Source organism: Idiotropiscis lumnitzeri, chromosome 5 (assembly GCF_059441095.1).
Source record: "Idiotropiscis lumnitzeri isolate Australia: NSW breed Sydney's pygmy pipehorse chromosome 5, RoL_Ilum_1.0, whole genome shotgun sequence".
Taxonomy (NCBI): domain Eukaryota; kingdom Metazoa; phylum Chordata; class Actinopteri; order Syngnathiformes; family Syngnathidae; genus Idiotropiscis; species Idiotropiscis lumnitzeri.
The window spans coordinates 30,006,250-30,021,381 of NC_142395.1; the positions used below are offsets into that span (position 1 = coordinate 30,006,250).

The 15,132-nt window shown below is 42.4% G+C and overlaps 1 protein-coding gene across 9 annotated transcripts in view; it reads left to right on the top strand.

Moving 5' to 3' along the window:
- The first annotated feature begins 1,827 nt into the window (after positions 1 to 1,827).
- baz2ba (bromodomain adjacent to zinc finger domain, 2Ba) overlaps positions 1,828 to 15,132 on the top strand; it is a 79,804-nt gene continuing 66,499 nt past the window's right edge. For 7 of the 9 annotated variants that reach the window (XM_088295624.1, XM_088295630.1, XM_088295627.1 and 4 more), the window contains exon 1: positions 1,832 to 2,067. The gene's annotated coding sequence lies outside the window, so the exon portion shown is untranslated. Of the gene's footprint in view, positions 2,068 to 2,806; positions 3,020 to 15,132 lie in introns of those variants that run through there. The other 2 variants (XM_088295631.1, XM_088295625.1) reach the window with 2 other exon arrangements.

The following is a 15,132-nucleotide window of genomic DNA, read 5'->3' on the forward strand; positions in this document are numbered from 1 at the left end:
TAAAAAGTATTAGAGGTGCAACAGTCCATGGACAATCATCAAATGAACCGAAAATAGATGACCTTTTTCATTCCAAATTGTGCAAAATCTCAGCATTTCATATATTTCAATATTCTCATATTTCTGTGGTATTTTCTGACATTCATTTATGTTTGTGCATTTTCGATGCAGTCAATCTGATTTTTTTTTTAAATAAAGGGATGGCAATTAAAACTGTTTTTTTTTCAATCCAATTCATGGATTAATCCACAAAATAATCGACAGATTAATCGATTATTAAACTAATCGTTAGTTGCAGCTCAAGAAAGTATCATTTCATACTTTTGATCATGAAAAAATGGCTGCACATAGACAGATTGGGATGAAGATGCATCTAATAATCACATCATACGTTTCATCCTGAAATAAGAAAAAAGAGTGCATGCAAGAAACAAACAGTTTCAATAAACTGACATACAACATTTTGTATTTGTATGTTTGACTGTGTCTCCCTTTCAATAATGGGCTGAAAGTACGTCGCCAACTTTGCTTCAATTTAACTCAAGCGGGAGTGTACATGAAGCTCATCCGTAATCTGCTCCTAACAAGCGACAAAAAATAAATAAATCAATACAAATCGACTAAGCGACAGTTTTTCCCTCAAAAACTCTTAAACACAAGCACCATTGGTCTTATTTGTGATTTTGCATATTTTGACTTAAGTTGGGTCCACTTAGAAGTATACAGTGGCCACAACCATAGATAGTGGAATTCTGCTCATAATTGATGAAACCCTAAAATTGATTAGTTGCCTGTAGTATTAGTTTCAACCATAAATATGCCACAAACGCTGATTGTAAACTAGCATTTCATATGCTTACAATCTTGTCCTAGACAGTATTTTGCCACAGAAAATAGAACGATGTATGTTTTTCCATGACTAACAGAAACAAGGTTAAGAGAAAATCTGCTCATAGGTGAAAATGTGAATGCAGAACTCTAAATATGTGAGGGGAGACCGTATGCCACTTTCAATGATGGAGAAAAGAATAAGTACTAAAAATGCATATTCTTGTCATAACCTTCATAGTGCATGCTTGAAAACCTCTGAATATAGAGTATCAATGTTTAGTATTCAATTTAACACAATCAATCATTCCATATGGTCTTTCTATCAACAATGGGAATAGTCGCATTTGACATGAATTTCAAACGGAACCGTGACAACTTGACTATATTGTCTTTTTAAAATCAGCCTTTTCAGCACAGGGAGAGCTCCATGCACAGAGATTTTTTTTTTAAATGAAACATGGATTTAATTTTTTTAAAAAAAAGACCATAAGCATACAAAAGTTTTGAAGGCGTTTCACTACGCTTGGAAATAGATCTAGTCTTACTTTTTTTATTTCAAATGACTACTTGCATACGTTATTAACCTTTAACACTGCGTGCTAGAAAGCTTGGGATATCATTTTCATCATTAACATTTATTGCAATCAATAATTCCACGTGGAATGTCATGTCAAAATGAAAGAAAGCAAAATCGGACATTTAGGATTTGGTCGAGAATACTCGAAATACACGAATGCAAATCTAACAATGTGACTTCATGTCTTCATTTGAGGCAGGTTATCGCCATAAAGTGATACGCATCGTCTTTTTTTAAGGGGCCGCTACGAGCATTGGACGTCTTTAATGTCATGTCGCATTTCAAAGTAATAACGGTCAATGACTGCATTCTTGTTGGTTGCCAAGGGGCCGCTGCACAAATAACAACTTTTTTTCCTCTCTTTGTGTGGCAGTAGAGAGCCGACGACGTCAGGTCGGTTCCTTGAAGTGGAGCCTGAATAAACGTTGAGGAGAGTCTCCTTCAATCTGCACACACACACCCACACGCACACACACACGCACTCTGCGAGACTCAATTACTGCCCAATTCCCCTTCTTTATCATTCGTCATCGACCTCTTTCATAACCAAAAGCGACCCAGAGAGGTGGAAAAAGAAGCAAAACAAACGAACAAACCGGAGTGTTTAGCTGAGCCTTTTAATCCACGTTGGAAATAAGTAAAGTGGAAAGTAAAACAAGGTAAGTGTTTGGTTTTATTTCACTGTGACTGAGTGAGTGTCGCCGCGTTTTCGCTCTCATCACAAGCAAGTGGAATCGCTGCTTTGTGGCTTCGCTTTTTGGTGCTTTACACTACTTGAAAGCAGCAAATGAGTTTTAAAATCGGAGTTTTGTTGCTCTTACATACACAATCGAAGTGTTCTCGCTTCTCTTCGTGGTGACCCGAGAGTGGGATAGATCGTCTTTTGTGTTGCTTCGCTTGCTTCTCTTCTCACGCATCATTTGCTTTCTATTTGCTTTTATTTATCAACATATTCAACTTTTACGTTGCCTTCGTGGTGCTTTTAGCTTTTAGTCATCGAACGAACGCTTATCGCGTTGGTGGCTGTTCTAGTTCTTTTTTTAACGGGGCACGCCGTCCACTTTAACAACAAATTAACCACGACTGTAGCATATTCCCGAAGGTTGATTTCGGTTTAGTCCTTCATTGGTCCCCCCCCGGTTCGTGGTGCCCCCGGTTCCGTTGTTTGGCTGGTCAAGACACAAGTGCGGGGGTGAGGGGGAGAAGAGGTCGCTTCCTCAAGCCGTGACACAGAAAAATGTAACCCTTTTTTGTGTGTATATTCACAATATCGTCAGTTTCTCTGTCCCCTTGCCAAAACAACAAGCCCTTCGCCATCTTGGCTATCTTTAATGTCCCCCCCCCCCGCGCCGCCAGCACCAGCACCAGCACACAAACACTACTCACCTTCGCTTGCATCCACGTTGTGTTGCTAAGTTTTACAACAAAGTTTTCGACTAAAAAAAGAAGCGAAAACGGAGGTATAGCTGACGGGAGAGCACACGAGGGAGTATTGACGAGTTCGTGATTGACGTTTTGTGGGAGCACATGCAAATGCAATGAGCGGTCGAGTTAGCCGCGAGTGGACAAGACGACGAAACGGCGATCAAGCTCGTCATTTTCGATGGGCAGGTGGGTATAAAATAGTGAAAGCTGCCGTTTTGTCTTTGCTCACAAACGTGTGAGTAATACTCGTGCATTGTTCAAATGTTGATTTCAAGTTGAACCAGTACGTTTGTGCTTTGTTGATCTCCGAATGAAGCAAAAGACACTTGAGAGAAAAAAAAGGAGGAGGAAAGGGAAACAAGGAAGTTAATTACGATGAATCTTATTAAGGGGAGAATTGTCAGTGTCAATTCTGTCCAAATAGCGCGAATTAATCTGAAATGAAATGTCTTTTAATTAATGTAAGCTTGTTAACATAAAAGCACATTGATTGGGGGAAGACTGTCTGTCTTGTCTGTTGTAATCCAAGCTGAGCTTTACTTGGGATTCGAAAGAAAGAGACGCCATTAATCTTCATAGTATCCTCTTATCTCTTATTCTAGTTATTGTTGCACACATTTTGAGACAGTGAAGCTAAACTTCAGCTCACATCTTGTATGTCCAAAGAGACAGGAATTGTCTCCTATCTCTTATTTTCGCTAGTCCATGTTGTTGAGTCAGTGGAGCTAAACTTGAGCTCAATGTCCAAAGGGGACAGGAAAGGAAAAACTAAGCCAAACAAGCAAACGCTTTGAAATGGAAAATGTGATCATTTCACCTCCCACCTCTTTTGTTTGGCCGTTTATTGCTGCAAAGCCAGAGTGGCAAGAAGCAGATGTTTAGCCAAACATGAAGGCCGGCGTAGACCCCCCGTGTCCCCCATGTCCTCCTGTCCTGTCTTTATGGAGATGGTGCTCCCTCCTCACGCCGCTGATGCATCGACACAACAGTTGCTTGATTTCATGGAGCTGCTTAGAAGCCATTTGTAGTATCGCTGGATTGAAAACGCAGCAATGCATCTCAGCTTTTGAAATTCTCAAATGTCGCTCTCACTTGTTCACAAGGTGACTTATGTGCCAGGACCCATTTTCCAATTGAAATCAACTCATGCCAACAATCGATAGGAGAGAGCCGCACTTTCCGTACAATACGTCAAGAGCGTCAGCCATATTGGATGTGGCTATTGTTTGCCATAAAATCTGCAAATTGTACGCGTATATTGGTGTTAAAATGTCATCATGCAATCAGAAGTAATGGTTCAGTATTAATTTCATGAGCCCCGCCATGAAGGTGCATCTTAATGGAGTGAATGAACGAGGTATCGTCACAGGTCTCTTCACTTTGCCACTTCCAGTATGGCTGCCATGTCTGCGAGTGATTCAGCACTCAAGGCAGGATCTATGTTTATGTAATGTAAATACTTGCCAGCCTGCGTAAAGATGGCCAACACGTGTCGCAAAGTGCAACATTCAAGACGACAGAAAGGTCCTTAAAAATCTCGAGCTAAGCAAGTACCGTTTGTAGGCTGATAAGAATTGGACTGAGGTCTGGTGACGAGTTTGCCTTTAAGGGGGCGTGACTTGGTGACATCAGCAGCTCTGTTCGGCTGTTTGAAGGCTTGCGCCATGCTTCTTGCAAGTGCTTTCATTTCTGTTTGACCTGTTCAATAAAAGACTGAAAGTGCATTGATGACACTTTTTTTCACTTTGCTTGAGCAGCCGCTTGCTGATGATGCAAAATATGGCTCACAAAGCAAAAAAGTGACTCAACGACAGCTGGTAACTTGAAAACTCATACAATGGGGAATTTTTAAGTCAGGGTTCCACTGTGCTTACATTTTGTGCTTTCCCATCCAGATTTTTGAGAAATAGGCAGGAGCCAACGTGTTGAGGGTTAACCGATCCGTCAGGGGTTGTTTGCGTCGTTGCTTTGAGATGAAAGCACACTCACAATAGTTTAATACTCACTATGGCTGTCCCATCTCTTATATTGGAACTGTTGTTTTTGCAGCAATAAAGGAGGAACTCTGCTCAACATGAACACTGAGGAATTAAGGATAGACATAGTTAAGCCCTATTTGCATGTCTAGCAAAGTCACAGCAAATGGTTGCTATTGACTAAGCTGATTAGGTGAAATTAGGTTCACGAGCTCTGTGTCTTGGGGTGCTGAATCTGACAGAACTTGGACAGCTTTGGAGAATACAATCCCATGTGCACACAAAGCCGCATGCACTATAATCCTTTATTACAAAATATCTTTTGGGAGACACGCGACCCAAGCGCTGCATGTTTGAGAATATTATAGCGATTTATTTCGTCTTAATCAATAGCTTTTTGTCTCCAAATCAAATTGGCTGGTCTACTGACCGACTTTGATGCGGCATGTTAAATGATGCATGTGTTGATGACCAGCCCCATAGTCTGCTGCCGGGATGTTGGAATTAGACAATTCTTCAGAAAATTAGCGGCGATGTTTGGGTTTGCTCTGATGCCATACGAATGCTATCGAAAAAGTGAGTGAGATAGAAAGTGCCTTTGACTGAATGGAAGGGCTTCAAATGTATCATTTCGCATCCCAAGTCATTTTCACACTATGCCTGAAGAAATTCATGTGACTAACGGATGAATTTGAACGTCCGTATTGTTGACTGTGCTGATGTAAATATCTTCAGCAATTGTTTCTGCTTTAACGTTATGCTGCAGTGTTCTCAACATTGTTTCTGCTTTTATATGTGATGTCAGAAGCCATCCAGTGCCCCTCAGAAGACTCGCTTGTGTGGTACACTTTTTGCATCGCAAGATTTACTCTTAAACTTGGCATACGCCAAACAAACTCTTTCTCTTTGGCTTTTTTGCAGCACTTTATCTGAAATGGTGTGCGTGAGAAGACAATCCACAAGTTAGTCAACCTAAAAATAATAATGTTCTCTGCACTTTCATGAGTGTAAGCACAACATTCCGATTCATATTGTGTTGATCGGCTCACTTGTTTGCTGACGTTTCGCTATGATTGGTCGTTAGTTAAGCGCTGACCAACTGTGATGTCATTTTTGGTCGCCAGAAAATGGCAAAATGGCCGCCTCCGAGATGGACAAAAAAATGCTGCATATTACTGCCCAACTTAAAGCCATATTGATCAGCTTGCCGTGTTTATATTTTATGAATTTATTATTATTTATATTGTAAAGAACATTCTTGGCTTGACTCCCCTAATTTAGCAATTTTCAGCAATAAAAACTTCAGAATGAATATATTGTCTATAATGAATTTGTGCTTCATTATTTTTCATGTCCAATCAATACCCTTAATAGGCATTTTGCCACTTTCTGTGGACTGAAAATGACAACGCACGCGTTGAGGGCTCCGCTAACAATAACAACAAATATGGGGGGATATTTAGCCACGTTCAAGCAAGTTTGGTAGTCCAAAATGTTAACTCCTAATTGGCAGCTCGACGCTTCCATATTGACACGTCCTATGGTCCTTTTCGGGTTAGTGCCGGGTCGGATGACGGTCGGAAATTGCTTATGTCAGCGCTTATTCCGTCAGCGTTTCAATGTTTCTGTCAGTCGTCAGTCTGCCAGCGAAACGGACCTTCCATTGGTACTGATGGACTGCCCACCTCCTGACTAATAGCCTAACAATATCGTATATTTGGCTTTTGTACCTTTTCCCCCCCACCCCAAATCCATCACCTGCTACACTTCTCACAATAAAAAAAAAATTGTAAGTACTGCTTGTGGTTGCTCAAGTCAAGTTACCACTGTAATTAATTGAATATAACCTGGGTGGGTGAAATTTTGGTATCAATATGGATTGCACAACCGACGATAATTTTGCCTGTACTGGTGGCGTTGCTCTTACAAGACAAGTAACGAGTAGTAGAATAATAGTGGGAATGCTGTCATGTGATTAGTCTGACAACAAAATACCAAGCAAGTTAAAGTATTTCAGATGTGCGGGGAAAGAAATGTCAAGAGGATGTGTGATTGTGCAAAGGTCATTAAAGAGTGATAATAATGTAATTCTTTTCCATTTAACAAAGGTTGACAGTGATTATTTGTGTCTGAATTTCATAACATTGTCAAACTATTTGCAAAGTTCTTTTTTTTTTTTTTTGCTTTCTTGCTTCTTTAAACGTTCGAATAATTATCTTCATGTCAACACTCTTTTAAAGATCAGTCAGCTTGGTGCGGTTTGCGCTTATTTTGCTTTTAAGTCCTGTGCAATGCGGAGGCCGATCTAGTCGAGTGGGATTCAGGGCCACTGGCTACGCCTATGCCAAAGCTCCTGAAAAACTCTGCAACTATTTCTCTTATCACCTAAAGCTTTGATGTCTGCCGTTCTGGTTTTTTATTTATTTATTTATTTTATGTATCATTGCATAGCGTATCTCAATGCATACTGATGGAATGAATTCAGCATGAACCTCCCACACCTTGAACGTTTTTCCTCGATGTAGCCCTTAGAGGGCATCCCGAAAGTAAACAAAGCTAGAGCATGAAATTGACTGAAACTAGACTTGTAATTGCATGTAAATTCTTATTAACCTGAAAGCGTCGAGCTCTTTAAAAATTGGATTAACACAGACTGACAAATGAATCATGAAGCAAATTCCTCCTTGTATCCACTTGGTTCAAACAAAATGACAAAACTTTGATTTTTATTAGGGAATTTAATAAGTGTCTGAAGAGAAAATTCTACACAAAGCGGTGCACCCGAGCCATGTGCCATGGCGCATGAGTTGTGGAAAATGAATATTATGCTCAAGTTCACGTCTGTCATTAAGAAGTTATGCACCAAGAATATTTCCGGACAGTATCAAATCAAAGTCAAGTCAGCTGTCACAACAGTCTCTTCCAAAGGCCAACTTCAAAATAAAAGCCAAGTAAGGCATTGATTTCCATGTAGTATTACTTGTTGAGCTTTAATTTTGAGGTTGCGTAGCAACCATAGTGGCTGACGGCTTGACTAGGCGCCTCGCTAACGCTACATTCAGCGTGAGACGGTGACTCAAAGGAGAGCAAGCGGTGAGATGGTTGCATCCGTCAAAAATATGTCTTTACGCCAAAATAGGTGCAATACACCGAACGGCTGCCCTAGAGAACTGTGCTAAGCTAGCTGAGCCAGTCGATTACATTTGGGAAGTACAGTTCAGTTGTAATTGACCGAAAAGTGAAACAAAGTTGAATTGAATCTTTTAGTTGAACTTTTACGAATTAGAATTGCAAATATACAAATTGGGATTCCTGTGCTACTTTTAATGTTGCTCATGTTGGTGGTCCTTGGAGATCCAAGAGCTTTTTAGGTGGTACTTGGTGGGAAAAGCTTGGGAACCACTGTTGACTGTGGCGCTGTTTATGGAACCTTCCCTTCCTTTGTATATGTCTGTTGTTATCCGTTAACCTAAATCTTTCCTTGCTGCAATAGCAGGATTTTCCATTTAGACTATTATTAATTTGCGCCGCACACACACACAATCTATTGACGATAATGACCATCTGGGAGCCATGTCAAATCTGCGCATGTGAGTGCTGATACAGAGCTGCGAGAGCTAGAGAGGATGCTGAGTTCTGCGCGGTGTTGAGCTGAGCAAACGTCCGTACAAGTCTTGCTCATATCTTCCCTCATCGACTTTATACATATAAATGTGCGCTCTCAAAATAACCAAAACAATCGCTGATGAAATATACCAAGCAGTGGGAATTTAACAGATGTTTAGTAGGAGACATGTCTCCTATAAGGGCCTTTCGAGAGGAACAAAGCTAATTGATAATGCCTTTTATTGTGCCAAATCCGGTTGGGGATTCTCTGCCGGCATCAAACTGATTTGAAGCTGTTTTAGCAGTCCGTGCAGGGAGCTTATTTCTTGATCCATATTTACATTGCTTTCAGTTGGAAAGCCGCTTCACTTTAAGATGAGCCAGCTAACCTTATGTTGCCTTTCCGTTTTTGTCCAGCAAGTCGGACGGGCTGCTTAAAAAAAGCGGCAGGTGACAGCCACCTTTTCAATGTGAGTAGCTACGACGACGGCCTTATTCGGTCATGCATCTGCTGTGTAAAAAGTCTCAATTGTCAATGGACTCGGGGACACGTTTGTTTTTGCAGAAACAAGTGACCAAACTGAAAAGTTCATTAAGACTGACCCGTGTTGGTTTTCTTTGTATAATGAGCGCTTTACACATGGTGGCTTAATGACCAAACAATAGCTGGCATAACGTACAAATGGGTCACCCCGTATTGACTTTGAGGAGACTGAAGACAGCGCGGCCAAATTTGGGAGGCAACGGCGATAAGCTGCTTCTTTTCTCCCCCCGGGTCTTTATCATTCAATGTGAGAATTTCCTTGATGAAGGTCAAGGTTGTTTGTGCACGCGTTGCCTCGTTCAGATGCCCGTTTTTCATCAGGAAGGCAAAAAGGTTGAATCCCACCCCCACCTTTCTTTCAAGCAGATGCCTTGTGAAATTAATGGTTAGTTTTTTTTTTTTGGTTAATGAAGTCTCCAAAGGTCTGCAGCATTTATTTTCTTCTTCAGGGCTGTTTTCTTTGTGTTTTACATTAGTGAGGATGGGAAAACCTAAATGAAACACCGGCAACATTTTTTTTTTTGCTTTTTGTGAGCCGAAAGCATCCATTTAATGTGCCCTTTATGAAATGAAAGTGACAGGAAAAAGAGCGACATTGGGAAACTTATTTGCCATGTTGAGAAAGTGTTGCTTTGACGAGACGTTCGCAAAGTCTTCATTTTAAGTAGGAACTTGATTATGAAAATTTCAACAAGGCCGGGAAACCTGCCATTTTCTTTTGATGTTTACAACACCTCGACATACTCCATCTGCAGTAGGGGGGGCCTGTATTTCTACTTTTCAACAGAATTCCCCCATCTCTGCCCCACACACTGCCCGCGCTTTGATGGGGCAGGGATTGTGAGAATGGAAAAAATCAGAAGAGGGCTTTGGATGAGGGAATGGGAATGATATTAGTTTCTCGGTGCGGGTACCTCGAAGGTCAGATGATGATCCTGTCGAGAAGCTTGTCGCAGGCAGAGTACGCTGCGGGTCTTGGTGGGTGCTAACAAATTTGCATGAACACATACACGAGCGCTGCGAGAATGCAGACATTAGGGCTTAGGAATGGGACACACACGCACGGATACACACGTGCATGCGACAGCCCCCCATTTATTGATCTTCTTCAGCATTTCAAATCTGGTTACTGCTGCCACAAAGGCTTTTATTTTAGCTGCGCTGGCAAAGCCTGCTCGAGGCCGAGCCAGAATGTTAAATATTTGAACTCCCGCACAATACCATGAGAAATGGCAAGGACAGAAGGAAAAGAAAAACAAACAGGAACGCCGTTTGACGCTATGTCATAGCTTGATGTGTATTTGTACCAAAGTATGTTTTACCTCAGCGCCATCAAGTGTAAATATGCGACACTCTTTATATGTGAAACTTATGGGAAACTTATCCAAAAGCGTAAACCCTAAAAAGAAACAAGTTTGAACCCCGCTTGCCTAAATACTGACCTCCGTGGCCCTACCTTGTTCGCAACGCAGGCTGAAGTCTTTGCGGTGACTGGATTAGTCATTACTGGACCTGCGACAAGCTGCCGCTTTTAGCGTTTTAACAAAAGGGGACTCACGTTAAGAGAAGTGACTCAACTATGTCTAATCCACAAAAGTCCCATCACACGTAGTGATAAGCTGAGTACATCAGTCACTGCCATCTCCACGTTTGACTAGCATTTGTTTCTTTTCGCCTGCTCAGTGTGTGACAATTAAAGCAAAACGGCATATATATATATTTTTTTTGTATTGTTTTGACTCCTCCTGTGGGAATCTTTTGTGTCCAGTGTCTAAGGTGATGATGACGAAATGGTGCCATTAGTGCTGTTCACATTTCAAGCATAACATGAGTGGAAAAGGTCAAAGCCTTTCTGTATTGTTCGTGACAGCCCAACATTGCGGCAAACATTAACATTATCATTAGCATTAAAAACGCCACGAGGCAGTTGAAGCACAAACGTTTCCGCATCCAGCCGAACCTGCTACCGCCGTTGTTTTTCTAGAAAAGCCTATCCCGCCTCGACTCGCTCGTGGCATTGTCCCGCTCCCCCCCCGCCTTTTCTATCTGTCCCTCGCTTGTGCTCTCGCCCTCCTGAACGATGACACTGAGAGACAGCTGTAACGTGAGACGCGTCTCGATCCTGGCAGGGGCTTGGAAAGCCGCGGTGGAAGGAGGGAGGGAGAGGCCTTTATCTGAGTTGGGGGCACTGACCTCCCTCATTCCCCTTCTCCTCTTTTCTCTCTGTCTTTGCGTCTGGTCACATATCCTCTCCTCCCCCACCGACGAATCTAGGGCTGCACTCTCAAAAAGTGGAATGCGAGGAGGACTCATGGGGGTATATGTGTCCTCCTGCTTTTGTCTTTGTTACTTGCCGAACGATTTCAACCATTTCTCAGCATGTCACGTTTGTCTTACGGATAGATGCAGCGAACATGTGCTCATTTTAACACGACTCGGAGAATGTATGGGTTTTTTTTTTTCACGGTCGCTGACTTTCTCAGAGCAAGACGCAGATGGAAAGAGTGACACATCCCCCAAACGCCAGGCGACGGTTGCTAAATCCTTTGCGAGAGCTCCCGTGTGTAATCCAAACATTTAGAGCTAATTTAAGCATGCAGGCAGCGGCAGCATCCTTTAGGAAACAACAGCTCTCGCTCTCTCGCTCTCTCGCTTTCGCTTTCGCCGTCCACCAAGTGTGTGCAAAGACTTGTGTGTTTATGAGCAAATGTCTTCTTGTAACTGGGGGGAAATGAAAGCACTCAATCACTCACCTGTCAGAGTACTTCAGAATCCATCCTGTGTGCGCGCGCGCACGCGCAGATGTGCATGCGCACTTAACCCTGAGGGTTTGACAGGACTGGCCCTTTCTTGACTCCCTTGATCAAGGAGACAGTAGATCCATTTAATAGAAGCACACATGCACGCGCATGCACACGCGCACGTTGAAATACTGAAATAGGGGGGGGGATCCACATTTGTTCTCTTCCGACCTCTAGTGTATTTTTTTTCTCATGCCACAGAGCTTGTTATGTAAAATCACTGGTGAGTCGGCCGTTGCTTTGGATGTGGAATCTGCCATCTTGCGTTCATTGTGAAATCGGCTGACAGTTTTCAGAAATGGGCACTTGACACTATTTTGCCGGTCCATCCTCCGTTTCATCATCGTCCCTCTGTCCTTATTCATCAAATAATCGTCCTGCGTCCTTTTAAAGTTCTAAAGTTAAAATTTTAAAGTTCTCTCCTTGCGTTTCCCCAGTCCACCCCTCCAGCCCCTAAAAGAAAAAAAAAAAAAACGTGCATCACGAGAGGCAACAGCAGAGTTTTCATAATTCATAAACATTATTTAAAGCTTATTAGTTTGCTTTGTCCGTCCTTAAAAAAAACAAAAAAGCCATCTGTCATTTGTCAGCTTCCTTGTATGCATTTTATTTCTGAATATTTGCTTACTTACCCCGCCTGGATGTTCCACGTTGGTTTGTTGGACTATAACAAAATCAGCCAAACGTGGAGCAAAAAGTTACAGTCCAATGAAATTGAGGTTAGCTTTTGGGCTAAGGCATGTCCTTCAGCTGGAAGGTGGACGGAATTCAGAATTTTTCATTGTTAGTGCAAAATCTTTGGGCTCAAAGCATATGACAGGAAAAGCCTACTAGAACAAATTAACTTTATTTCGGGTTAATGACAAGCACTTTAAGGGGTGGTTGTGCTCATTGTAGACGGTGTGCAACCGCATGATCTCATTTGGTTTTCAACTTTGCAATTGAGTTGTACCGGTTACACGAATGGCTTATGAAAGAATTGATCTTGGTGTCATTTTTTTTTCTTCTAGTATCTCTGGCATTTGAACAAGTCTGCATTGACTGGCCAGAACATTGTTAGAAAAAGCTGTTTGAAAAAGTCTGCCTTTACATAAAAAATAACGCTCTGTTTTGATTGACACTGAGAACGAGTTATTATAAATCACAGTTTTTGTAGCCGTGGTGAACAACGCTACTGGGTACATTCAGTGCAATTTAATTGAAAGTGGAACAATGGAGTGGGATTAGGATTCAATTCAATTTGGTACGACTGTGTCCGAGAGGTTATTTTTCTTATCATTTTACAATATTAACTAACTTGTCAGTCGGCCACTGCAAATGTGGCATTTCATCAACGATTACGCTCCCAATTGAAGACGATTTGATATGCATCTTGTTGGAATTTAGCTTTAAATCAATGTTAGAATTTAATCTTAAACCAATGTATCTTGATGTTTTTAACTGTGGAACGATTCAAAGCGCTCGCACCTTTGAAATCAAAGCCGATTTTCCGATTAATTGGCCTAAATATGACCAAATGAATACCTTTCTAACTGAATGAAAAGTGACCATTCTTCTTTTTTATCTGATGCAGCTCGTGTGTTGGATCTGATTGCACTGTGCATGTGGTCGCAATGTGGCGGCTGCTTGGTTCGGAAGCTTTATCAGTTGATGATTCGCGACGCCGAGTCTCCCAAATCCTTTTCAAACCTTCGTATTTCGTCTGTGACGCCGTCCTCTTTGGGATTTATTCTGTGGGCTCTGGCCACTTTTGGGCCCTGCTGGGTCACGTTTCTGTCTTCGTGTTTTGGAAGAGCATTGAGCCGGCCGGCAGAGTGTTTGCGAGCGAGCGAGATGTGACAGCTGCGTTGGTCATGCCTACTCTGACCTTCACACGTCATGTTGATGGATCATAAAATTTGTTACGATACACTGAAGCTGTTGTGTAGGCCCACACAAGCCCGACGATCTGTTCACATAACATGTTGCCATCACTGGTCCAAAGCAAACGGTGGACGGTCACCAAGTAGGACAGCTTGAGTGCATATGAATGACTTTTGTGTCGTATGGAGAAGCACATTTCTGCAATGGGCTCTCGGCCACAAAGCGAGAGGAGTGATGACGGCAGCACAAAAACACGCGTGTGTACGCAGCCAAGAGCACACGCACACGCACGCGCACACGCACACGCTTGGCATTTCTTATACATTCTATCTGGCGCAAATGGATTGCAGGATTGTTCAGAGCTTTTTGCCTGTCCCGAAGCGCTTTGCTCCGTGCGTCGGCTCCCCGGAGACGGCGCTTGCTCCATCTAGTCAAGGAAGAAACCATTTAGCGGAATGAAAAAGGCACACACATTGGAAGGCATACGCAAGGTGGCTGCTGGGAGGAGTTGACTCGCATGTAGACAAACGTTTCCCACACAGCTTTTTTTTATTGCTCTACCGACTCCCTTACCTTGCCCCGAACACGCACTTTGTGCCATACAAAAGTACTCGCACTCGGATTCCATTTTGTCAGCTTTCAGCCGCAGATCATGTAACGATAAAAGATTCTGCCCCGCAGTTAAACACTGCCAGTAAATCACAAGGCAAAGAAAGCTGGGAGAAGCACTTATTTTTAAGCAGCATGAGAGACCACACTGGTGGGGCGCGGGGGGGTTGCGACCGATAGGGCAAGACACGGAGAGAGCGAGGGAGGAAGAGAGAGCTTCTTTGTGCACTGTGTACTGACATTGTGTGCGATGACGAGATGAATCACTGCTATTTAGGGATTGGTTTCCTGCAAGTGATTGTGTGACGACTGCGCGGCGGACAAGACTGTCAAGACTTGCCTGTTTTGTTCTGGGGGCTTCGGGAAAGTGTCTGCGGCCAAGTTTCGCTTGCTCACTCCCACAGGGAGCAACAAGAGACAAACACCTCACCGGCTCCTCTGCTAACAAAGCATCAAATATTCAAAAGCCAATCTCACTTATGTGTTTTAGAGTACACTTGTTTTGTCCACATTGAATACCAGAAGATATTTGGGAATGAGGCCTCGAGTCACTGCGGCTTTTTCTGTCATCCTTTCAACAAGCCACGTATTAAATGGATACGATTAGAATAATGACATTTGGTTTTGTACACAAGAGTGTTTTTCAGTGTAGCCGTGTTGTCTGACTTTCGGAAACATGATGACATTATTCGCCCGAGTTAATGAAAAGGTGAACATCATTTGCCTCCGCGATAACATGGCGGATCGGAGCCGTTGTTCAATTATGCATCATATAATTGTCCAATTATATCATGGTAAACACTCTTGTGATTAGTCGACATTTTAATACATTATTTAGAAATGAATGCTTGGCGTACTAATGAACTCTAAATGCCGATTGGCTCAGAAGTTGCATTCGTC